At 42.7% G+C, this 27,165-nt stretch overlaps 1 long non-coding RNA gene across 1 annotated transcript; it reads left to right on the forward strand.

Annotated features, from left to right (window-relative positions):
- The first annotated feature begins 2,010 nt into the window (after positions 1–2,010).
- LOC134166555 (uncharacterized) lies at positions 2,011–13,151 on the forward strand. The gene is made up of 2 exons (XR_009965912.1): positions 2,011–5,107; positions 12,992–13,151. It is a non-coding gene; the product is annotated as an uncharacterized LOC134166555 (long non-coding RNA).
- Positions 13,152–27,165: the final 14,014 nt, after the last annotated feature.

The raw sequence follows: 27,165 nt of genomic DNA on the forward strand, positions 1-27,165 counted from the left end.
CATTTTTAAATGTCTTAACACTTCTGAGTAGAAACTCAATGAGTGCTTAAAGAAAGGTCAATATTGTAACTTTGAAGAGTCATTAAGAGATTGAGCAAATTGCAGCCCTTAACACTGCATTGTGCTCAGTTCAATACCACAATCAGTTCTCATTCATGCCAGAGCATAGTGACAGAAGATGAGGAGTATGCCACAGTCCTTGGCAGACTTTATTTGTCCTGAAGCTATTCAGGTAAATAAGGTGAGCAGACCAGGCCTTGGATGTGTCAAGGCTCTTGACTCTGGAAACTATTAAAATGGTAAATAAGAGAAAACAGCAAAAGAGTTATGTGTGTTTTCTAAGGACAATGGAAGTTTCAGTTTTAGATTTGTTAAATTTTATTTCAGATCAACAGAAAAAAACCTTCCTCCTTTTTGCCTCTGGTACTGAAGAGTTGTTAGATCAGGTCCCTGTGAGTGGCTGTTCCCAATTAATTGCTTTCCAATTGTGACATGCACGGGTCTCAAACAGTACAGAAAGGAGTTAATGAGAGTAGCTCTGAGCCACAGCATTGCCCTGTATGCAGGGTGCTGTGGGGCTGGAAAGGATCGTGGGTCAGAGAACAGCACACAGGAGATACCAGCCAGCCTTTTGGGCAGAGATTTGTCTCATTCCTGCTGCTGAGGGGGCAGGTGGCTGGACCGTAGAGACCCAATGAGATGGAGGTTCATTAGAGGTGTGGGTCACGTTTTCAGCTCAGGAAAAGAAATACGTTAGAAAAAAAGGATCATTTCTGCTTCCTTGATGTCTTAACAAGTCCCAATTAAATTTAACAAATAGGCAAACAAAATTCCTGTCCACCTCCCCTCCCTTATCCCAGTTTCTGAAAGAAAGCAGTCTGTGTATAGAGGGGAGGTTAGTAATACCCTACAGCTAATTGCTATGGTAGACATTGTGCCTTCCAGCCACAGAGAAGAAACTTTCCCTGTCCCTAGGTGCTCAAGATTTCAAATCTAAAACCAAAACAAACAAACAAACAAAAAAAGGCAAATATAGACAATTTGGTATGTGTACCAATCCCTAAATGCGCTATGATAGCTATGACATCATATCCTTGCAAATAAAAAATAGCCAAGAGTTGCCATGTTAGCTACCAGTGAAGCTGTGTACATGAACTATGGGGGAAGTTCAGGAGCAATTATAGACAAATTAGCTCCCCATTCAAACAGTTGTAAAAGAGGCTTAACTCTTCTGAAATGAAAAGCATAGTAAGGTACTGGAGTCAGATTGTGAATGTTTAGAGACACCAGAATATTTCTGAAAGCAAGAAGATCCAACTAAAATTGAAAGTCTTAAGATTCTTCTAGCAATTTTCTTCACAGTAGTCAATTTTTTCCTGCTAATAAGATTTGCCTTAATGTTAGGAAACCTGTACCACGGATGTTACCAGCAGAGTGAAGTTTTGTGTTTTTCCTCCCCTCCAGAATAATCTATACATATTATAAAAATATAATTTATATAAATATGAATTACACAGTTTTGCCTCAAACTCACTCTGTCTAAAGTATTATCAAAACCCAAAGGCACTGAGACATCCTCATAAAAGGTGGAAGGCTGATCCTAAAGATAATGTGCAATCCGAAGACCTAAAATATCCCTTCAGGGAATGAAGTAATGTGGCTGTAGGTGAGGACAGCTACCATTGCATCTCACAAGCCATTCGCATGCCTTTTGACTTTCAGATCCTGTTCATCATTTCTGTTATTACGATGGCTGTAGGGGTGTCTCACACGGCAGGAGGACTTTCTGTTTAATTTTCATACTGATACTGATACGGCATTTTTTTTCTCCTCACTTCCCCAGGTTTACAGCCTTATGTCTGCTGCAGTTTGTCACTGAAAAGGCAGATATTAACCCCTTGAGCACACGGAGGTGAAACCACTAGCAGAAACACCAGCATGTGGCTCCTGTGTCCGTGAGCACAGTGCCTGGCCACGAAAGCAATGTGCTTCTCTCTACATCAGGAATTAGGCAAGTGCCATAATGTCACCAGCTGCTTCTCATCACATAATGTTCTAGCTTATGTTAAATTGGACAAAGATGGCAAACTAATAATGCACAGATTTAGGAAGCTGATTTTAGGGTCTTTTAGAGCCAGTGGATTCTGCTTCATGACTGCAGATCTAAGGTAAAAAACTTTACCTTGAAGAAGTGGTAATTCAGCTGTATGAGGTTGTACATATTTGAGAAGGCACAGTTTAGAAGCACACCTGATGCTTTTATCAAGACATCAAAGTGTGTGAGATGTGGTATTTCTCTGTAAGTTCAGAGTGATCCTAGAGTTTGCCAGAAACAGTTTGAAAAATGCTTCTGAAGGATTTTGTGATGCTTTTCACCATTCCAGAGAGGGGGAGGGGAGAGCAGCTGAGAGATTAACTTCCTTGGGAGATGTTTAATACATCATCGAATCATTACACAGCTAGGAAACAAATACGATTTTGCTATGCATACACAGGCGTGGTAAAACACACGTACAGTGTGTGGTGAGATAGCCAGTATATCCAAAACCACCCGCTGGTTAGAGCTGACTTAGAGCTAAACTGAATTACTGTTTCCTCAAGGAAGTATGAAAAAGTATAGGTCGCCCCTTACAAGTACAGTTTGCTGGACTGAAAGTATTTCATGGGAGATAATGGGAAAGTAAGGGTTATTGTCACTTGTTATTCCCTGTGATGTTGTCCTTGATCTGACTGCAGCTGCCATTCTAGATTTCTATAAATCATTAGACTCCAAAGCTGAGACCTGCAGTGCCTTAGCTCTAGAAAATGCTTGCAGAAGTAACAGTTGAGTTACGAATTCACTCAGTGTTCCTGGTCTGTTGGACAGGGTGTTTAGTCTCCTGTCTGCTCTGCTATGGAGATAGGAAAGATCCTTCAGAGTTTTGCTAATCCTCTGGCTCTGGTCTGGTGCATAGCTAATGCACGGTAGTGTTACAGTTGGTCTTCTTCATGGTTTTTCATGCTGGTTTTGTCTAATGTCTTCGAATACTTAATTTAACACTTACATGCAATGTTGTCCAACCAAAGACATACTTCTGGGCAATTCTCAAGATGGTTTGGTGTCCAGCACCAGGCTGTGTTCCTAGATGGCATCTTTAACATATGGACAAATGAAGCCAGCCTAAAACAAACCCTCTTTGTTACCAAGGGCACTTTTATACAGTGGCATCCCTCTCCAGCATGGTGCTGGTAGTACAAATCTACCAAAGCACAAAATTATTTTGAGTCTTACCCACCACTCACAGATCTTCATCCGTGCCAGAAAGTTTCCCATTGTTAAAAGGAGTTATTACAATGCTAAAATGAAATATTTAAGGCATGGTATGCATATTAAATATAGTTAGAAATTTGAGCACCCACTGCTATTTTATATCACCTCGGTTTGTTGAGTTGATCAATGGGCATTATAACGATGCAGTCACATGTCCAGTACTATTTTCACATTTTAATTCTATTTGCAAAGCACTCGCAACATTTCTGCTTAATCAGTAAAATATTAGTGTCACCTTTTCTGGTTGTAGAGTGAAAAAAATCTGTAAATATCATCCTATCAAATGGGAGAGATAACAGTAAATGAGAATAATTTTTATCTCAATGTGGGGAAGGAAACCCTACCAAAACACAGACAACCTGCCAAATCACAGGGCAAAGTAAAGTCAAAATATAGAGAGTTTTTATACAGACTGCAATCAAACTATACCAAAAGCTATCTTGTTTCCTATCACTCTCATTTAAACCACAGACCAGAGAGCTTGCCGCATCAAAACTGTTGGAAAAGCCTGGGGAAAAGGCAATAGTGATGCAGAACTTCCAAAAAAAAAGAGAAGTACAAAGATCATAGAAGAGTATTTGATAAGCAATAAACTGCATAAAAGAACCAGCAGTGTGAATCCGAAATTTAACTTCTACCGAAAATAACAGGATATCCACCTATTACAAAATGAAATGTAAAACAACGTTGCTGGTGATTTGAGTATAAAATAATGCTGCAGTAACCAAGTGTAATGCACCACTGAAACCAAAAACACTTCCAGATTCATGCTAAAGTTCAGATCAAGACTCTGGAGCCACTTCCAAAAACAGCTGAGGGAACCAGCACTTGATAGTCTTGAAAAATAGACTGAAACTTTTACTGTTAAAACGCGGTACTGCAGAAGTCACTGATAGAGGGGCACTTTGACCTTAAAATTAGCTCTGATGGAAGATCATTCTTTGGCAGAGAGGTCTGTACAGCTCACACACAATTACTGGACACTGAAGAAAAGCTATACCTTACTGACTTCAAGGGTCTGGTACAGTAAAAAGAACAAATTGGATCCTTAAAAAAGGCTTAAAAACCAGTGGTGAGAACTGGGACCTCCTGTCTGCAGGCTCAACCCTACAGTAAATTGCTTTTGAGGTCCCTACTGGACCTCAGCTTCTGTTTCTGCATTGTGCTGTTCATTCAGGGCTGGAATATTTTAACCAACAGTGAGATGGAAATGGTCAGTATCTTTCTATGGTAATTATTCATTGCTAGGAAGTCTGGTAGCTGAAAGACCAAAGAGAGGCATCCAGAAAGCTAATTCACTATTTGAAAATCACTGAAAGAGACAGGACTTTGAAAACTGTTTATCTGATAAAGCCACAGCCTGGGTTAGCATCTTCTGTAAAACTGTGGACAAATTGTGTGATGCTGTCAATAAAATTTGTATGCCTACTGGAAAAAATGTAATTTAGTTCATCACACAGATCACATAGTGTTACGCAGAAAATTCCTCTATTTAACAGGATGCTGTAACCACTGCCTGCACTAGCAAGAGGAACAGCTGAAGGAGCTTTGATCCTCTGGAAATCAACTTTTGTGATGATGAAAGATGTCTTCACCCAACATGAGACAGTTTATAAAGTCCAAACTTGTGCTAAACATGATTTCACTAATCAGATGTTCTACGCTCCTTTGAAGACCTCAAAAGTATTGAAGTTAAAAAGCTCTGAGAATATTTGTTATGAGCAGGAATAAATATTCCAGTTCTACATCAACCTCATGATGGACTAATACTTGAACAGACTGGTAGAAAGTCTGCAGGTGAGATATCAATTATTAGCTGGTCTAATGCTATGGCAACTACTTTTTCAGAGAGATTTATAAGGTAGATTTACTAAAGATTTTAAAAGAGAAAGAATTTTACTTTATTCTTCAGGCAAATGGTAACAGTGAATTAATGTTTCTTGGAAAATCATTATAGTAATTTTTCTGCACCTTTTGTTAAACATATTCATGCTTTGAGTGAAAAGGCTTAGCCTTAAGATAACACAATGCAGCCCACACACAAATTGATGAATTCCTGGAATGGTAATAGAAAAGAGTATTTTGCATCGCTTCTTACTGAGACTAAATATTAGTAACTAAAATGTTGTATTAGAAAGGCCTTTGTTGCTTTGTTACCAGGAAGACACAGAACTCACAGGAAAAAAAAGGGCACATTTATATCAAACAATTTCTTAGAACACTAATGTCAGGGGGAAAAAAAATCCCTCTTAAATGTTAAATAGCTTTTATTTACAGTTTTATCATTCATTATTACTAAGTACAGAGAGATATGAAACCTGCAGCAAATGCCATTTTCCTTTCTAAAAGCCTGTATCTAGGCTTTGATTTAAATGCAAGATTTGCCAAACAAAGACATATGTAACCCAAGACAATAAATAAAAAAATATTCACAAACAAGCCAGATTTCATTTTCACTCCTTTTCCCAGAGTTTTAATAAATTATGTTGAAGTTTTTCAGTGAGTCTATATTCACATTTCCTAGACCATGGATATTTTTCCTTATTGTAAGGATGTCAAGGTGGATTTGTTTCATTCAGTTGGAAAGTTATTCAGATAATGACAGAAAATGCAGAAGTGAAAGGCAAGTGAAGAGGACACTGGGAAAAGCCCCATGTAGGACTCTAACTCTTGCTGGTAGTGCAGCTCAAGAATGTCCATATCATGTAAAACTGAAAAGCATAAAGCTCCTAATCAACAAGGAGATATTAATAAAATTGTGAATTTCATAACTTCAGGAAGAGAAGTAATAGCTCAAGAAAAACATTTATGTTTGTAAAATACAGCTAATTGCTAAATAATTGAATGATAACCAGCGAAAACTAAATCAATGACTTGATTTACATTTTCTGTGGAGGTAAATTCTAGAAAACACCAGCCAATGTTCGCTCAATTTTGGTTTAGGGAACAGCCTCAACCAAAACCCAGGAGACTCCCAGGCAACTCTGGCTCATGCAGTATAGCTTGCATAGGCTCAAGCTGGGCTTTGCAGTGCTTATGAATTTATGAGCTGTAAAACCACTGGCAGTGTAAAAGGCAGCAGCCCCTGCTCCGAAAGTAGCCTGCCTGTACTAGCATGTTTCCAAACAACATCCAGAGTAGGTGGACCTAAGGATCAGCAGTTTGCTCCCTGGAGGGGCATCCTTGCCATGCATCATACTGTATTTTGGACAGCCTTTCCCGTCTGCAGACAGTCAAGTGACTCAACCACATGTCTTGTGAGGACGGAGAGAAATATGCTGAGAAAAAAAGAAAGTCAGGACAGCTTGAAGTCTGCAGTTGCTAACCAGAAAGTAAATTCTTATGCTAGAACAAGCTGTTCATAAAAATTTTCACTTTAAACTAGAATGTTAGCTGATGAGCTTGTGTGTTATCTCACACAGAGAATCGAAACTCCCAGCAAAAACCAGAGCAGCTGTTTCAACCCTCAAAACTGCAGTGCCTGCATTAGATCTAAAATATATATTAAAAAAATAATAATAAAAAAATCTTCTCTTATGGAAACTGGGACTAATATGGAGATCAGGCAAACCTTAAGGCACCCACTGAGCAATAAAGGTGAAACAAAGCTTTCCCCTCTGCAGAAATAATGGGGATTTAAAGCATAAATAATTCTGAGGTGGGGTAGTTGTAATACTTCCTGTGATGGCTTTTCAGTGCTGTTTATACTAAAAGGCTAACAAATTATCACCTGATAGCTGTCAGCAGACCAAGCATTAGCATAAAATATGTGAAGTATCTAATCTACCTTGTGGAGCATCCATGAAGGCTATGAACTTTCAGCTCTGTAAACAGCTGAAAACCCTTTGTGGTTTCCTATTTCATTGAACTGGCTGAAGGGGAGAGTCAGCCCATCTGCTGTTTAACTTTCGTTTCTTAGTATTCCATTGTGCAAGAACAAAACAAGTAAGAAGTGCAGGTATGGCCAGGCAGCAATGTCGGCAGTGGCTTAGCAGCCCTTGAACAGCAGCCAGTTGGCTGAAAATGCTCCCTGGTGGAATGATGTCCCAAAGTGTGCATTTGATATAATAACTATTAACTGCCAGGTCATCAGCAGTGGGCAGTCATGGCATGAGCTGTTAACCTAAGAATCACCTAGGCTTGGAGGGAGGATTTCTTCTTTTTTTCCTTCTCTATCTGTCCCCTAGCTTCCTACATTCCTGTGTCACACCAGCATCTCAGCACTGCTGCTATTGCTTCCCACAGGGAGTTGAGCAAGCCATCTCAGCACTTTTGATGCTTCCACATTAAATAGCCTTTTTTTTTCATTTCCTGTCATGAAGACAAGATTGCAATGGCTGCATCTTTGAAAAGCGTTGGCTCAATGGCTTGCCTGCCAGTGGTGCATCCTGTTATTGTAGTCTCTGTCTGCTTCTACCTTGCACCAGCTGATCCTCTGTCTGGGTTTATTTCAGCAGTGTTATTTCCAGCACCTGGAAGCACAGCAGATCTTGGCTAACTCATCTTGTTCCCAGCAGATTTTTCCAGATTTCTAGCTTTGGTCTGTCACTTTGGTTTTTCCCTCCCCCTGACACAAACTGCATATCCATTTTTAGCTTGATCATGTTTTGCTACGTGGGGATGGGCATACAGCCGCCTCAGGAGTACATCTGTGACTTGTGGAAAGCACAAAGGAGGAATGACCCAGGGCAGCATACCGACGAGTACACTTGTGGTACACGAGTACACTTCTGAGCACCCACTTCAGCAGGCAAAGTCACTGCATCTTGGTGGCTTCAGTGAATCTGCATTCCTGGAAAACAGCCATGGTTTTGTCCCTGACATCCAGGCGGTGGAGGACATGGGTTTCATGGTGCACGGAACAGAGTAGGAGGTACCCTTGGGAGACTGGTACAGTGCGTAAATACTCACCTTGGCCAGGCAGAAACACATGCTGGTCTTGATTACTGTTCTCTGATTCATCTTCAGCTGTGCAAAACAAACTAACTCCTTAAAAAAGGCAGAAGCAAAACAATAGAAAATCAAACAAACACAAGGAAAAAAAAGAACACAAAACAAGCCAAACAAGAGAAAAAAAGCTACTTATTACTTCTCAGATGGGAAGAGCAGCTGCCAGGGTAACAGCACGTTGGGATGCTCTCCCTCTTCCAATAAAGCTCTGAAAACTCCCCAAAGACCCCTTGACAGAGGCATTATAATAATGGGGTCACATCCCAAAAATCATCTTAAAATATTTGCAACTTGCTGTTGCAAAAAAAATTTGTGTAGGAATAGATTTACAGGAAGATGAATTTTCTGCATTAAAAAAAAGAACACAAGGCAAAGGTAATTTTAATTTTAAATAGAAAGTTGAAGGTAACATTATTCTCTTGGAGAAAATTACTCATAAAAGCTATGAAAGTCCAGATGCAACTTTAAAAATTCTCCTCTAGTGAGAACCAAATGGAGATTTTTTTTTTTTTCTTATATATGAAACGTTTTGCATATTTCTGGAAAAAGGGTAGAATTCAACCAGTGTAGCCCATTGTTTCTGGCAGCTTCCAGATGTGCAGTGAACTAGGAGTACTGGAATACAATGTTATCCAAAAGCAAACCAGACTTGAATAGGGAAGGAGATTGCAATTTGGAGGCTTTATTATTTACCAACTTACTGTTCTTTGTGATTATCTGACAAAACACTGGAAGAACAAAGTCTTTGAAAGATAAACATGCAGCCCAGCTTGAAGATAAGACTTACATATCTTCTGTATCTATGTAATGATCCTCTTCAGAAACTTGCGAAGAGGAGAACAATCAAAATAAAACAGGAGTAGCAGGGAGGGAAAGGGATCTTGGGAGGTTTGTAGACCAGCTGCCTGCTCCAGGCTGGGTCAGATGTGAAATCAGAGGAGTTTGCTCATCCAGCTCTATCCAGAGGGCTCTATCCAGCTAAGGCTTGGAAATCTCCAAGGATCAAGACGGTATCACCTCCCTGTGCTGTCATGTGGGGAAAGGCACTTTCATTTACCTCCGTTCTCTCTAGCCTGGCTTTCATGCCTTGCTACATGCTAGGGCACAGAGCTGGCCCCACTGGCATTGCTGACATGGCTCTGCCTGCTTGGGGCTGGACTGCCTGCTGCTCCCACCCAAGTGCATGGACCCCATTGGAACCATTCCTCACCCTGTCACAGCCCCTCAAACAGCAGCCCTGCCCTTGTGCATATTGACTGGTCTGTTCCCATTTGGTGTCATATGCAATTATACAATGATTTCAAGAAGTGGAGGGGGTTTAAGTTTTCATTGAAATACAACTGAGATTAAGAAACTTTTTCAGTAATCTGAAAGGAAAGAAGAAAGAAATAATATAAAAAGAAGAAAAAAGGGAGACAAAGGAGATCACTCCCTTAAATTGGTCCTTCATTCGGGACCAATTGCCTGTTGACAACTCTGGTGGTGGATTTCTGAAGCATTGTGTATTTCAGACAGAATCTAGGCAAGCAATCTTGCCCAAAATCCTGGGGGACCAGAACTTTACCCATGATGAACTAAAGGCAGTTGGGTTATGTTAGATTTGTAAATGCTATGGAAATGGCCCCAACAACCTTGTGAAATTTTGGAAATTTTCTTCCTTCTCCTAAACATGCAAATCTGATGCAAGCTGTTATTTCTAGTTTGAAATCAACATTCCTAACAAGCCTCTCCCCCTGTCCAAGAGATCTCATGAGAAGAATTATAGCAGATGCCCAGAACTTCAGGAGGGAAAAAGTGCAGACACATAGTCTTGTCTGGTTGGAAAGGGATGACTGGAAACCTCTCATTCAGCCTCCTGTACAATCCTCCTTTAGGCTCAGCAGAGAAGGCAGCAATCACTGCCCTCAACCCCGTGGCTGTATTGTACATCCCGCATGAAGTCATAAAACTGGTAAAGATATGCTGGCCCTGTACCTGTGGTGCAAGACCAAGCTGTCACCTGCATACAGAAACCATTCCTGCCCAGGAAATGCAAAAGGCTTCACAGACAGCAGGAGGAAGAAAACTTCAGGTCCTTGGCTGTCTCAGCTCACCTCAGGTGCTGGCTTGTTATTTCAAGAGCAAGAAAGGAAAGATGAATGTTGCTTGTAAGGCGTTTCCTCAGCCAGGAACTACAGAATATCGGATGCTCCCCAGCTTCCCCTGGCCAGGATCCACCACCTGCACACACCAGGGCTGTGCCTGGCATCTTCAATCACTGTGCCCCTGCTAAAGTAGGCTTGGGAACTGGCCATGGCACTTTGCAATTACTGGGAGTTGGGCATCAGTCATTTGGTCAGCCCTTGGACAAAATTCCTTTAGTCTTCAAGATGGGTTTGATCCTGTGGAAGAAAGGGAACATGGGGCATTTGTTAGTGCTCTGTATTTCTGACAGTCAAACAAGGCTCAGTACCTCTGATTTTTGAGTAATAAGAGTATAGAAAGAAATGCATTCCCTTGCATTTCACACAGCTTTCGAATTTTCCTCAAAGCCACAGGCAGAGGCAACATTGAGGGATCTCCGTCTCCATGATCATTCATAGTTACAGCAGGCTTGGGAGTCCGTATCTATGTGCTCTGATTTAGCATCAACTGAGTGTCCAAGATCTAGCATGTCTTGCTTCTGCAATGGGCTGTCTGTCACGTGCCATGAGACCCCTGAGAAGATCTCCCATCTTTCACTGTTAGCCAAGGGCATAGAATCAAATAGCTTTTTCGTAACTTTAATCTTCCATGTGTGAACACCCACCCAGCCTCTGCGTCTGTAAGGCAGGTTAGAATGGCTATTAGAAATGGCCATTCAATCACATCTGTGATCAGCTGACCCAAGTGGTGAACCACTTGCAGATGGCACTTATCCCTAACTTCTCTGTGGTGGCTCGAGTTCTGGATCATGAGCAATGGGGACAAGAGGAGGCGGCAGCTCTTATGGAGAAACCCTCCACCATGGCCTTGAAATTGCATGTAAAATTGTGCATCTGTGTTGTCTCTGGGGGACATCCACAGAGACCCCAAGTGATATTGTCACAAATATTTCCAAGTCACAGGTAGTTTCAATCACAAGCTCGTCCCCTTCCTGTTCCCTCAACAGGCAGAGAAGGAGGGCACTTCAGGGAATGCAAGACTTACAAGCAGTGACAGCAATCTGCTAACAAGCTGAACCCCTGTGTGTGTGTGTACTGGCAGCCTGGCATTTTAACATTGTCTCTGGTATAAATATCGCTCTTCAAATCCTGCAGACTCCTTCTTCAGCTTTTTTACTAGAGGATCTTCGTTGATGAATTCCCTATGGGCTTGTAAGCATTTCTGCACCTCATTATTTGTCCCTTATGGATAGAAGCCTGCCTGGAGCTTCATTAACAAAGATTATCATTGTGAACCATGACTAATTCCTCCCAAAGCACTTCCATCTCTCATGACCATTTTTAAGTTTAAAAATAAATGCCAGCTGCCCCTCTTTGCTGGCACTTGTGCAAAGTACAATGGCAGTCTGATAAGATTATTACTGGGGCTGATCACATGTTGGTTTGTGTCCGAGATTCTAAAAGAGAGCTTATTTTGCTTTACAAATGAAAGAATAATTTCTTTAATCTTTACGGGAAATAGAAAAACCAAGCCTAACCCTATGCTGCCACAATGACTTGCTTGCAGGAATGAACTTTGCAACCTTGTAAAAATTGAGGGACCAAAAAATAAACAATTATTAACTCCCTTGAAACATGACAGGAAAAACTGTGACTTGCACTGTTTGGAGCTTGCCATGGTCATTCTTTTTTCAGTTTGCAACCATCATTGTCCAAATCAATCTAGATATGGAAGGAAAACAAAGCCATTTTACACCCCCACCTGCAAAGACACATCCTTGGGCTTTATTTTTTGCTGTTACTATTCAAAGCTGCAACCTGCGCAGCTGTGTATCAAGGGCAAAGCCAAGCAGACTGTTTAGCTCAGTCCCAGTTTAGCTCAAGTTCTTCTCTGCCTGTATTTCAAGGAGCATTAAGTTTGAGTAAAATGGGAGCCCCACACTGTCTGCAACAGCCCAGGTAATAGTAATTGAGTTACCTGTATTTAAAATTACTGTGACCAGGCTGCCTGATACCAACAGGGAAAGCAGTCTCCTTTTCAAGATGCCTTTTAACAAATATTCTTAGTAAGTCTTGAGGAAAGCCTCTATGGCTTAAGGAGATCTTAATAACTAGCTGGCAACTTTGAATAGAAGCATAACTCTTCAGTGCATTCCATGGGAAGGGACATCTTCACTTTTGAAGTAGCTATCAAGCACGCTGGCATTAAATCAATTCTGGCATCCCTTCTTGGTAGAAACAACTCTGGAGAACAACAAGCTTGAACTCTGAAGAAAGAAAAAATAAAAACAGCAGGGTTTTTTTTTTATTTTCAGAGCACAGATAACTTCTGAATGTGTTTGTTTATGCTGAAATAACATGAAGCGACAGAACATGGTTATAATTCATTGTCCTCTAGGTCTGTGATAAAAACTCCCATTCTGATCCAAGGCTGACTGATTTACATCTTCCCACTACGATCAGGATAAAAGTGGAGGTCAGGAAAAGACACTCTTTGAGATATTTTTCTTACGCAAGCAGTTGTTTCAATCTGCTCTAAAGATTTCAGTGATTTCAGAGCACCAGGCAAAACCTGTGTATTTATTCAGCTTTTCTATTGCTTTTTTAGGCCATGTTGATATTCCGCACAGGAGCTTCAGACATCTGATTGCCTGGCTTGACTGCAGCAGGATGGCAATATGAATTGACATGATTGAAACAGCTCCAAAAGGCTTCTGTAAAGAATGGTAAAACTAGAAAAAATATTTACTGTTTCTTGGGTGAATTGATACATATTTCCTCTCCCTCTGCCTTCCTTCTGTTTCCCTGATACAGAGATGACTATGTGGGTTTGGTGACTGCCTTGGTGTGCAAAGAGCTCATAGCAAAGATCCTGAACTTGAATGCCTCTCCCAAAATTTGTGACGTTCTTGTGCTTCCAGAAGTAGTTTTCCTCAGTTATAAACTAATAAACCAAGAAAAACTTGTTTTCTTCAACTAATTAATGGAGAAAATGAAACTATTTCAATATAAACTTTGTAAAGAAATCTAAATACTTCTAAAATCACAGTCTTCCTCTGGGGTGGAAGCTGCAAGGTTTTCACCCTCTCAGTGTAACCTTCACAGACTTTCAAACTGTGAAACTCATGCTGAGTATCAAGGCCTGCTGGTGCCGGATGAATGCAGCAGCGCAACCTACTTCTCTTACCTGCTCCTTTCTTATCAACCCCTACTGCTGAATGCCACCCCCATCTCCCACCCAACCTTTGCACTACCTCAACATCTGCACAAGCAAACCTTGCCGACCACCAAATAGGTTCTGTTATCTGAGTGCTCAGCAGAAGATATGTAGTGTTGTAACCTAAACATAACCTGTCAAGTTTTAAGAGGCTCTCAGACTGCTTCTGCTTTCACTCAAATAGCTCTTCACCAAGTTTTCCTCCTCTTTTACCCCATTTTCTTTCAGTTATTTCCTTTTTTCACTTTCTCTGGGATGAGCCTTTGTTTCTACTGCAGTGCTGGTGGCTGTTACTGGAAATGAAACCAATGCTCAAGCATGTTCAGATGATTAGCTGACTTGGGCTTCTGCACCTGCTATAAGAGCAATCTTTTCTCTGCTCCATGTTATGACTCTCTTTTCACAAAAATAATGAAAATTCTTTTCAGACCGGTTCTTTCTTGTTTTCTCCCTTTCCCTTTGCCAGATCCACCTCTTCTTCTCTCTGTTTCTTTTCCCTCTGAAGTATTTTATTCTCTGGGAGAGCAGCTGGAAGCATTTGCTTTCCTTATAGACCTTAACACTGAGATCTTGGTGTGCTCAGAGACTGGCAGGCATCTCAGTGGAGGCTGTTTGCACTGAGAGAAAGACCAGTCCCTGCAGTCTAAGTGTGCTCAGACTTTGCTTCTCTGAAAAGCTCCCAATACCTCCCAGCTTAGTGCATGAAGCAGACTGTTTTCATGCACACAAGCCACATTGTATTAGCATGGACAATTGCATCACTAGTGTAGTATCCTGTCTCCACTGGAGACATAAATGAATGTTCAGGAACCAACAGCAACCTTTTAGCTTCAGGCATTTCCTGCAATGGATGTGGTTTCTGTCTCTTCTGTAACCACTGAAGAATTTATTTCCTGATGTTGACTAATCTCCCAGTTATCGCAGTATGATTTTTGTTAAGTGTTTTGAGGAAACATTACAGCAGCTCAGCTACACCAGTTCCATGTCAGATGTCAAGGGCTGAATGTCCAGCTGGAAACCGGTAACAAGTGGTGCCCCTCAGGGGTCAGTGCTGGGAGCGATCCTGTTCAGCATAGTTGTCACTGACATGGACAGTGGGATTGAGTGCGCCCTCAGCAACTTTGCTGATGACACCAAGCTATGTGGTTCGGTTGATACGCTGGAGGGAAGGAATGCCATCCAGAGGGACCTCGACACGCTTGTGAGGTGGGCTGGTGCCAACCTCATGAAGTTCAACAAAGTGAAGAGCGAGGTCCTGCACAGCTACAGGTTGGGCAGAGAAGAGATTAAGAGCAGCCCTGCGGAGAAGGACTTGGGGGTGTTGGTCGATGAGAAAATGAACATGAGGCGGCTTCAGTGTGTGCTTGCAGCCCAGAAAGCCAAGCGTATCCTGGGCTGCATCAAAAGGAGCGTGACCAGCAGGTTGAAGGAGGTGATCCTGCCCCTCTACTCTGCTCTCGTGAGACCTCACCTGGAGTATTGTGTGCAGTTCTGGTGTCTTCAACATAAAAAGGACATGGAGCTGTTGGAACAAGTCCAGAGGAGGGCCACGAGGATGATCAGGGAACTGGAGCACCTCCTGTATGGAGATAGGCTGAGAAAGTTGGGGCTGTTCAGCCTGGAGAAGAGAAGGCTGCATGGAGACCTCATAGCAGCCTTCCAGTATCTGAAGGGGGCCTATAAGGGTGCTGGAGAGGGATTCTTCATCAGAGACTGTAGTGGTAGGACAGGGGGTAATGGGTTTAAACTTAAACAGGGAAAGTTCAGGTTAGGTATAAGGAAGAAGTTCTTCACTGTAAGGGTGGTGAGGCACTGGAATGGGTTGCCCAGGGAAGCTGTGAATGCTCCGTCCCTGGCAGTGTTCAAGACCAGGTTGGACAGAGCGTTGGGTGACATGGTTTAGTGTGAGGAGTCACTACCCATGGCAGGGGGTTGGAATTAGATGATCTTAAGGTCTTTTCTAACCCAAACCATTCTATGATTCTATGTACGACAGATAAGGCTGACATGCTTTGCTGAGGACTAGCCAAAGTCTTTGCAGCAGTGGTTCACTTTCAAGCACACAATGTCATCAAGAAGGTGGTGTTGATAAAGGTGCTCTTTTCTTCCATCCTCAGGTACTTCAGTTCGCATGGTTACATACTTTGTATATTTCTCCTTAGCCATTTGTGATTTCTATTTATAAGGAAATCATGGCACTGCAGGCATCATGGTGTTGTGTACCCATTGCTATTACAGATACCTGTGGCATGAAGAGCTCTTGCACTGATGTGGTAGTGGCCCTTGGGTGAAGGCACAAGCGAGAGAGGAAAAAGCCATACAGCGATCATGGTTTCTCCTTTCACTGGTCATGCCCATGGCAACTTATGGGGAAGCATTCATGCATCCTACAAGGAGCCGCTTCTCCTGCTTGCCTTTGGACCTGTCTGCTGCTGTCTTCATTGGGTAGCCTGCAGCAGCTTATTTCCAGAGCAGAGTAAGCTTTGCCAGGAAGAAAAATGGAAACTGGTGGTTTGAACAAGGTCACAAATCAACTGGAATAACTGGGGAGAAGAACTGAGGAAATCAGTTTACAAACCTCAGCCACTACAGCATTCTGTTTACTGCTCTGGTACGAACAGCACAGGGATACAGATCTTCTGAAGGGGCATACTGGTGATGAACAGCTGTTTTCCAAAGGTTTTTTCCGAGGGGCTTACCAAAGGAACTACGCACTTCCTGTGGTTTTACAGGTGAAACTGCCCTATTGCACGAGCAGTAGAACATAGTGCCCTGGAAAGTAATGGTCCTCAGCTCAGACAATACGTCTGTATTGTCCTGCCCTGTCAAAGTTAATTGCTAGATGGCGATACAGATGTGGAATCGGCACTAGCCCAAATTTGCATACAGATTTGAAGCCCTGTGGATACTAATAGCTGTTGGTTAGTGGTCATGCTGTGCAGAGGAGCAACTAGCTGAGCTTCCAACTAAGGGTAAACAGATGTGTCTTTACACGTGAGAGATGTGGGACTGAAAACCATGTCTCTGGTAGCAAAGTTTGGCCCTACTTTCATTTATACTGCTGGTGCAATACTTCGGATGCTGGTTTCAGCTGCATGGGATGACCTGTGTGACTGGGAACATCTCTCGAGGGAGACGCAAATACTTATCAGATCAGTAGGGTAGTCTGCAAGAAAAAAAAAAAGAGAAGTCCCTTTTTTAATCTGTATGATAATGCCTGCACTATAAAAATCCCATCTTTCCCGAAAAGTGTTTACTAATGCTTGTGAATAAACACATTTCCCACAGGCTACTTTCTTATTTTTCCTCCCTTAAAGACACAGCTCTGAAGGTTTGGGTCAGCAACCCAAACTGTCAGGAGAGGGGATTCTGCTTATTGCACCATATAACTAGCTACTAACTTACACCAGTGCAAACATGGCTATGGAGGAATTTGGGTCCAGTCTCAGTAGCGAAGCAAAGTCTCTAAATCAGGGGAAATTACATCACTGGGGCTTAGCTTGCCCTGGGTACTATTTCCTTAGGATTTCATAATGAAAACCAGGTGCCCACCACAAGCAAACCTTAGCACAGCTGGATGAATGCAGTCTCCTAACACTGCAGTTGCTGGAGGTGGGGAGGATTTCTCTGTAGTTCTGCCACACAGGAAAACTGTATGGTATTTGTGTGTGTGTCCCCAGAGGACACAGCATGTTTTGGTCCCCTGTGCTGCCCGGCCCTGATCACTTTGCCAGGATCTCATTCAGTGACTGCCAGAATTAACACAGTATTAAAATATGATGATGCAGAATGAGCATCTACAGATCAGTGATACCTGAGTGCATGTAAAAGCATGTTAGGTGTACGCAAAGAAGGTGATTATTCTTCCTTAAAGGCAACATACCAAGCACCTCATTGGAAAGTGGTTACATACGAGTGTGTTTCTGCTCCCTGATTTTTTGTTCAAAGGAATGGCAATGCTTACTGTGAATTTCCTTTATATACATTATTTTTTCACCTGCAAATATGGATTCACAGGAGGTCCCAGATATCCTCTTCAGCACTGATGTTAGGTGTCAGCTTCGTCTGTCTGTGCTGCCCTTTGTGTTTAGCTGCTTTCTTTGCTATGTTATTTGGAAAATAAGGGGGATTTTGGTTTAGGGTGTTTGTTTTTTTTTCATTCATCTCTTTATCTTTCTCTTTTTCTTAATCACTTTTTCTTGCCAAACATCTGTCAGATGAACTGCACTGCTTTCTTTGGTAACAAATAAGAATGTTTGTGCCCAAATCATCTGAAGTCTTTTTACCTGATCTTTTATGAAATGACCCCCAGCCCTACACCCACCTTGTTTTTCAAACAAACAGATCAATCTGTGTTTTGCAATAGTCATCCCAAGCCTTGGTACTGGGACCTAGATAACAAAAAGAAGCCTGCTGCTTACAGATGAGTGACAGCACTTATCTTTAATGGAAATGGCTTTTATGTTTGATGTTATGCCCCCAGGAAAATTATAGTACTTTTTGGGAGGTGAACATCATTCATGCTTGGTGCACAAATTGTTACTAATCAGGCAATCACTGATGTGAACTGTGTATGCAATTACCAAGTTCGATCAGTTTTTCCACCGTGCTATCTGTGATAGGCATGAGCAACCTTTTTAGGCACTCATGAGCTTTTTTATGGAGAATTAAACCACCTTAAAAAATATGTATGCAAAGCAATATTCAAGTCTTACTTTGTTTCTATTTAAAACATCATAAATAATACATATTATTTCTTTCCTTCTGTTACTCAAAGCTTCTCAGACATTGAACTATCTCCTAGTGGGAGGTCCAGACATGAAAAACTGCAAAAGAAATGTCTCTTGCTGTTTGAGTTCTTTTCCCTCAGAACAGATTTTGCCACAGGCATGTTCCCTTTAAAAATGCAGCTTGGCCTTGTTGATCAACAGTGCTGCAGTAAACTGTCATGTTTGTAAGTCATTACAGGTATACATTTTACAGTGGAGTGGTCAATCTCCAGTCCAACATGGAGATGCCCAATTTCCCTGCCTCAACCCTGGGCAAGTTACTGTATGTACAATCCCTGTTCAAAAGAGTTGGGCTGGTAGAGAAAACAGAGCAAAGTGGCATATCCAGGGACGTCTGAACCCATGTGTCATAGTCAGCTCGTATTCCTAGCTACTTATAGTTGCTGCATCAACAGCAAGAAATATATTGGAGAACACTAATGCTGGCCCAAAATGTAAGGGAGGCGACCCATCAATAAGTATTCACTTCTGACCAATTCTGAGGCACATCCAAAGCAGGCTGCAGGTTTGGTTGTGCCTGTCTGCACCTCTCTGCTTCCAGTGTCCCCAGGGGCAGGCTGTGGTGGAGTGACACTGAGCTGGGGACAGTGCACGTATCCATGGAGATGGGAATAAAAAAAAAGTGGGACACAACCTACAGGCACTGTTAGGTGTGGAAAGGCCTGGTCTTAACAAATCGATAATAAAAACAATAATAAAAGATATATTACAAATGTAATAGAAAAAGCCATGAAAATCAGCTCTTCTCAAAATCAAGGTAGACTCTGCCTTCAGTTCAGCTGTAAGCAGGGTCACTGAATCTCAAAGGCAGGCAGACAAGGACCCAAATCAAATCTGCTATTCATTCTGCTTTTGCTGCCATAGTAGGACCAAGCCCCTTTTTTTGGACTCTGTGGCAAAAATAAAATGGTTACATTCTGGGTGTTTTTCAGTCCTATCACCCAGTCAAGCACTTCTTAAACTTTCACAAATTTCCACATTGATCTTGTTAAGTGGGTCAGAAATACACTCATTCTACCTTCATCTTTTTATCTCCTGTCTCTTTCTCTCTCCCTCCTCCACCAAGTCACAGAATAAATAGACTTCTACTTGCTCTGTTAACGCAATTCAACCATCCAATTGCTGGTCTCTACCTCTTCTCCCCCATCCTTTTCACAGTCACCTGTTTGTTTTCTCTCCTTTGCAGAAGAAAATCACTTCGAAAGACTGTAGGTAACACTATTTCCCCAGTTTAATCAGTCTCAGCTCCTCAGAGATTAATTTTTCCTTGCTCGGGGTACTGGATTTGACTGTATTATGGAGGTGACACCAATACTATATTGCAGCAATGCCCTGGTGTGAACTGGAAAGAAATATCTGAGTAAAGGGATGCCGTGGGTAGGGAAAGTTCAAATTCTCACTGATGCTTCTGAAAGGAAATGGTGGCTTCTGCTTCATGGCATTGCAACTCACTTCTGCTTTCTGTCCCTAGCTTGGACCTAAACCACCACACTAAAAAATGTAGTGACGTGGAATGTATTTAACTTTGTCCCATGGCATAATTCTTCTCCCATTTCACAGAGATTTGTGCCTGTAAATTGCACTAAAGCCCCCACAGAGGAAAGCAGGGTTTCTTCTTTTTTTGAGGGGTCATGGTGGTTACTTTTTTAATTCATAAAGTTTAAGAAGGGTCTCATGGGGGGTTGTTAGCTATTTGCAGAGGTCTCTTCTCATGTGCCCCATGCCCTCTTCTCCCTGTCCCTACCACAGCTCTGAGCACTGCAGGACATCCCAGGCTGCTTGTGTCCCCTAGCTCCTGTGGCATAGACAAACATTCTGCATTCAGGTAATTGCAGTTGAGATGAAAGGTATTTCTGACTGTAAGCAACCATAATAGCTTAGATTTTGAAAGCCATTACACGCAATTTACCTTTCTCTTGCAGCCCATCTCTGGACCTGCTGGAAAGCTCTTACTGCTTTTTTCACGCAGAGAGTTAGCCACTTCACAGGGCTGAGCTAAGCTGTCCCCCAGGAGAAAGAGAATATGTGCTGTATCTATAACTAGATACGTAATTAGGTAAATTGCAACACAGAAAGATTAAAAGAGGGCCCATAAATTTCCCCCAGAAAGGTTGCTTTGCTGTCTCTGTGCATGAGAAGCTGGAATCTGGCTGGGGGAGAAAATGCACCAGTAACAGGACCAGCAGCAAGGAAGACACTGCAGTGAGAGAAGAGAGAACAAAAACTCCAGTGTCTGGATTTTGGGGCAAGGTGAGGAGGGTGTTAAAAAGGCTTTCTAACTAACATTATGACCAATGGACAGTAATTCAGCTGCCAAGGTCCATCTAAACTGTATAAGGGCTCAAAGACCATCAGAGACAAGGGCAAGCAATTTCCACTCAAGGGGAGGTTGGCTATCTCTAAGGGCCTTCCACGACATCCATTGTTCACCACTAGCTGCACTGAAAGCATGGGCTTTGGAGAAACACCTCTCTCACAGTTCCATCCAGGGGTCCTTATGCATCCCTGTGGCAGCTCTGGTGCCCAGAGTCTGTTTGCCTTGCTGACACTACAGAATAATCTCCACCTTTGGCTTCAGGAGTACTCACCAAGCAGAAATCAAACAAACAGCTTCCCTTCCCCTGACCTCTGAAGGAGGGATGACTTTTCAGAAATATGCAGACGCTTTTTTCTCTACAGTGAAGAAAAAAAAAACCCAAAATTTTATTTGTTTTGACAACAGTTTAGAGACTTTTATTCAGGTCACCTAAACTACTCCCTTGCTTTTCGGACAAAACAGTTTTGAGGCATGGGAAGTATAAACTCTTTGAGTCTCTGATTATCTGGGGAGCTGTCAAACCCCATGGATGACATGCAGTTAAGATCTAGTGCTTTCAGGGAATGTGGGATGGTCAGGACTTCCCCTTCTGCTATAGCAGACATTTGGAAACTTAAGAGCTATGGGACAGTCACGATGTGGTTTGGGAGCAACCACATCATGACTTGGGTTTCAAGAGCAATGCATGTACACTGCATTGAGCCCTCTCCGTGTGCTTCTCTGTGGGACAAGCAAGGGCAAAGAAATGGAGATTGAAGGAAAGCCCCTGAAAATATGCTCACTGTGATACTAACTCACTAATGTGCAAATATGCACTGCCAGCATCCTTTGGGATCTTTCACCTTTCCTCTTTACTGGGGAGACTTAACATCAGCTTGTGTCAGTGGCAGATGCTGAACACTGGCAGCTTACTTCTGCTGTAACTGTCCTTGAACCCATCATCTCTCCAAGTGCAACAGCATGCACAGTGTTTGGATGGCCCTCCTATAACTTAATTAGCAGCCTGGGACATTTCATAATTACATAGTAATTTTGCTGTGCTTCCTGCATTTGATTTCTAAAGGGCCCAAGTAACAGAGTCCAGGCAGCAACAGGATAGATGTTTCCCTGGCTTAACACTAATTGTCAAGTTGAATCAATGTAGCCTGGTTTTCCTCATTAATCTGCCCAGTGCTTGAGCTACTCTGTGAATGCTGTGATGGCTGATACAGGCTGAATGCGCTGTCGAGTGGAGGATGTGCGGAGAAGGACCTTATTAAAGGTCCTATTTTCCTATAAAGGGTAAAAACTTACACTGCCTGGGACCTCAGACCCTCGGCCAAATGCAATTAACATTGACAAAACATTGTGTTTGAGAAGGGAGAAGAATTAATGAATCTGTGCTGTTTTGTTCATCCAACGGTAGACAGTAAAATGTAAACTCTCCTCCTTTTCCTCCCCCTTCTGTACATGGGAAGCTAATGGAATTATTTTGCTTTTCATGCTCTTATTGCAAGTTTACTCCCTGGTGTGAGACTCTTGCTGTGCCTCAAGCCATTAGCAATCCCTTTGGGGCATTTGGTGGGATTATCTGTTCAAGTTTACATGTTGCTTTCTGCAGAGAAGAGGTAGGGCTGGCTCTCTGGCATGTTTTATCTACAGCGTACCTCAAACATTAACTACATCTGACACATCCCTTCTCAAGCTCATGCCAGACAAAAAGGAAAACCTGGTCAGGAGGTGGGTTTGTTTCCCATGTGTGGCCCGGTCACATTTGCATAGAGGAGGTTCAGCTCAGTGTACTTCTACAAAAGCTGTGACCACAGAGAGGGTGGGTGCTGAGCAGTACCCTTTGTCTTCTTGCTTTTCTGAGCAAAGTAATAGCAGGACATTCTCAAATGAGTTGCTGAAACAAAGGCATCATGTTGATACACTTGCAAAAGACCATTCCACAATGACTGGTAGATTGGGTAATCCTCTTTTGTAGGTTAAGGTGTGGGGTGCTTAGCATTTTGTTTTGTCAGTGGCAACATGGATCTCTAAATAACAGAGTTTGGGGAAGAGATGAGCAGTTTTCCGGGAGGACTGTGCCCTAGGCATACTAGAGAGTTAGTCACCCTCTCCTGGAACTCCCCAGGAAGCCACTGAGCTCAGTCTTGTCTGCAGCTGGGTTTCTTCAACGCCTCCTTCGGGATGTACCTTCCCGGGAGAGTGACGGAAATGCCCTGTGGCAATCAGCAGCCAGCCACTCTTGTCCCGTGAGCACTGCTCCACAAGCCTGTAGGGGAATGTTGAACAAATGGTTGCCCTTTCTGCTTTTCCAAACCTTCTCCCAGTTCCAATTGTTTGCCATCATGTATGGGAGCTGGTGGTCTCTTCTGGGTGGGTGCTGATTGCTGCTTGGTACTATACAGCTTTATTCCTTGTATAGAGGTGCTAGCTATCACCACAGCGTGGTTCAACAACATTGTAGAGCCAGTGCATTTAGGTGCTGCTCCTGCTTGAGCCTTGTAAGTTATTCCCTAACCTCTAAACTCAAGAGGAGAGACAAGGTGAAAGCTGTTTCCCTCAAACTACTTAAACCCCTCTGAAGATGCCAGCCATTAACCTAAGGGGGCAGAAGAGTTAAAAAAAAAAACAAACAAAACAAAACTTAAAAAATGGAGGGGCTTGCAGGGACTTGGAAATGCATTAAAAGGGCACAGGCTGTGAAAGGCCAAGGCAATCAGTCAGTCAACGTCTTACTGAACAACTTGTCTTCATCTCAACAGACAAACTGCTTGTCCAACAGTAATGCCTGGGCCACAGCCACAGTCAGCAAGATGAAAAGCAAAAGAAGCAACAAAAATGTACTGTGTCTGGAAGAGAAATCAAATGCATCTACAGGAACTGAGCAGAGAGTATTCAGGTATCAACATAGGAGCAGTGGGTGGAACGAAAGAAACAGACACCAGAGGTATCATCTGGGTGATGCTGCTGCAACAAAGGCAGAGTATTGTGGAATGGATGATAAAAGGCATGCCCCAGCCAAGGAAGATCTTTTTCACTTTAGCACTGAGGAGGTCTCAGCTGCAGTGACATGCACATGTGAGAGGTGAGTGCCTGGAGATAAAGCTAGCTGTAAGCAAAAACCACTGCAATAGAGGCTTGAGGTAACTGAGGGAAGTCTGAAAGAAGTCGCCATTTACCAAGGAGAGAGTTGAGCACCACCTTCACTTCATTTTCACTTACCTATGAAGACACAAGTCCATTCTTCCCAGGGCCCACTGGAACTCAGACAAGGAATCAGCCTCAATTGCTGCAAGTGGAGAAATGCTTTCTGCAAGGACAGGGCAGAAAAATATTGCCTGGAGCTGCCCAAGCCACCAAAAAATCTCTTTTCCTGGCAGCTTCTAGGTGTGTTTAGACCAGATTCTCTCAAACACAGTCTAGGCGTGTCATATACCTGCTTAACGCTGACAGGTGTTTTACTACAAGTCATTTTCAGCTATGTATTCCAGTGATTGCGTGGGTCCTAGTTGAACATGAGAAAGGAAGGCACCATTATGAAGCCTGGTCTCTAATCACATGCATTTTGCTTGGGGGGAAAAAAAAAAAGGCCGAAAAGGCTTGCCCAACATGGGGGTGTATTGGAGGAGCTGTTTCCTTCCCTATGCAGTGCAGCCAGGCTCTGCCTTCAGCACCTGTGAGGGGTGGTGCCAGTCCCTGCATGCGTGGGCATGGCTGAGTAACCCTGGGCATGGCAGAGCTTTCCCCATGCACAGGGAGGATGTCCTCAGCCCTCATAAACCCTGTCTGCTTGCCCTGAGAGGGTACACCTGCATTTGCCTTTTGAGGGCAAGTCTTAATACGCATTCTCTGCAAACAATAAGGGACTGCTGAACTCCCCCTTGTAATAAACTCCCCCTTGTAATAAATGAAGGCAATAAGGAAGATGGAGATGTGCGTGGGTGTATGCATGGTCTCTGGAGTCCAGCTTTGACTTAGTGTGTTACTGTGCCAACGATGTTATCAGGGAAGACAGCAGGAAAAGCCATTTTCCCAAGTCTTTAATCCCACAGGGGACAAACACCACCACAAACCAGAAACTTACATTCAGCTGAAGGAATTCCTGCTTTCTAAGGCCAGATACCCTAGGAAGCTCTGATCAACACTCCATAAATCTGATGCTCTCTTTTGACAACAGGCTGAAAGTGATCCCTCAAAGTGTCGCCCTGGGTGAGGACTTGCTTGGAGGGATGATGATGCCAACAAACAGAGGGAAACTTGCAGCACTCAGCAGAAAACCTCTGCAGCTTTAGGGAAACAAAAAAGCACTTGCTGGAACAGAGGGCCAGGAAGAGTGAGAATTTCTCAAGCCCTTTTTATTTATCAGTTCAGAGGCAGTCCTCATCCACGCTAACAACAAGCAGTGCTGCAGCTTAATTCTAGTTGCCAGCATGTTAGCATACTTCAAGAGCAATCCCATCAAAGCCAGAACTTCTCTCAAGGTCAGACCAGTGTAAATGACACATTGTCACCATACATTGAATGCTCTTAAAAAGAAAGTGTTACACTGGCTTTATTGCATCCCATGCTAGATTATGCAGTGTCCTTGCTGGGCCATTCCTTCTTTGAAGACAGTACATAAACCCAATTCTGGCATGCATTTCGCAGTGGGTCTCCAAGAGAGCAACAGCCAAACTAAAGCAAGAAACAAGAGACGGAAGATGTGATTACACCTTGTTGGGCAGAAACCTGCTCTGGTGAGGAGCAGGTGGGTGAGCAAGGGAGGGCAGTTTGGAGGTGGGTGCTGGACTGCTTCTTCTAGTTGTGCTCCAGAAAACCACTGCTTGTCCTGGTCTTAGTGCCTGGCACCCGCCTATGCCCATGAGCCCCATGTCTGTCTGTCTACACTTCTTTATATTTAGATTGGAAGCTGCTGGTGAAACCCCTTTTCATTTGCATGTTGCTGTAAATGCAGGCACTAGGAACAGCAGCGCCAAGTCTTCTCTGGACCTGAAGAAAACAGGCTCTGCATAAAGTGAACACCAGCAAAACTAGAAATAACCTTAGGACGCAGAGCTAATGCACCAGAAGGAATTGTATGTATTCAGATCAGTGCGTATCATATTCAAAAATTATACGTACAGGTTGAGGACCATTTATGTTTTAATAAAATCCTGTTTTGCTTAATTTCCAATCATAATTAAATATTATTTTAATATTATAACTGATGATTATGATGACAATGATGATGAAGATATGATGATGTTTCCCACAGGGCTGGACTTTTTCCTAGTCTGCATAAAGAAGTTGGTAAATACTTGCTGAGCTACCTGGCCTGAAGACACGGACTTCAAATATTCAGTAGAAAAAGATACCCAGTTTTCCTTGAGGTAGAGCTTGTCAAGATGTCCTGGCTTCCAGAGAGGAAAGTTAGAATAAATGCTGACTTTACCTGCTGTTAATACGGCCTAAAAGATCTCAATCGGTCCAGCTTCATTCTGATTGTTAGTCACATCCACACACCTCCCTACTGCTATCTGGAAATCTGTGTTAAATCGTTGCTCCAGCTGTGAAGGTCTTTTTAACATGCCTCAAGAATAGAAAGCACTTACATCAGAACCTGAACAGAGTTAATTCCTTACATTGCCAAAGTGTTTCTTTAGTGCAATTTAGAAAATTATTTCCTTTTGGAAAAGCCTGGGCCAAGACACAGTCACAGCATGCAGAATTGAAAATGGTCTGAAGAGTGACAGGATACTCAGAAAAGGAAACAACATACAAGCACAAAAACATTCATCTTTGCGTCAGTGTGCACATATTAAGTCATTGTTTTTGTGCAAAAGCAATATAGAAATGCACACCCACATTCGGCTTCTATCATGTTTTTTCTTCTGCAAATAAACTTCGTGTTTTGTAGGGTCGTAGCTAGAGAATTGCTTGGGGTTTACTGTCTGTGCACAACACCATCTCAAGGAGCAGCTAACTGCAGCCATTTCTGAGGGAAGATTAACTGACTAAAAATGGGGAAATACAGTGCATTCTCTGCTTTTTACAGAGACTTAGTCCCTACCTTCTTTGGTTTTTTAATTTGTTTTAGTTCTTTCAACCAAAATAAAGACATTATTCAAGCAGACAGTCTTACAGATCGCCTTGCTATGATTTCTGGGCTCCAGGAGTTGCATAACTATTCTGTGGTTTTGTGCTTCTTCAGTGTGTTTCTGTATTTTCTATTGTTGCCCTCTGATTTTCCCTGTGCTCGTGCTTTGTCTTTCACTTCCCAAAAGCAGGGCAAGACAACCTCTTAGTCAGGTGAGTGGTCATGGTTTCAGCAGGACGCTTGGAACATGGTGAGCAGGTAATCCAGGCAAACCTTGGGGTGCAGGAAGCAATTTTAATCTCTTGATGTCGCATCAAATCCCAGTTAAAGTCCTGTGGGTAACTTGCGATGCCAGCCCATGTTCAGAGCAGGATGTTAGTTACAATGTCCACAG

The sequence above is a fragment of the Pezoporus occidentalis genome, unplaced genomic scaffold, assembly GCF_034315485.1.
Source record: "Pezoporus occidentalis ecotype Australia unplaced genomic scaffold, CSIRO_AGI_Poc_V1 ctg264, whole genome shotgun sequence".
Classification (NCBI taxonomy): domain Eukaryota; kingdom Metazoa; phylum Chordata; class Aves; order Psittaciformes; family Psittacidae; genus Pezoporus; species Pezoporus occidentalis.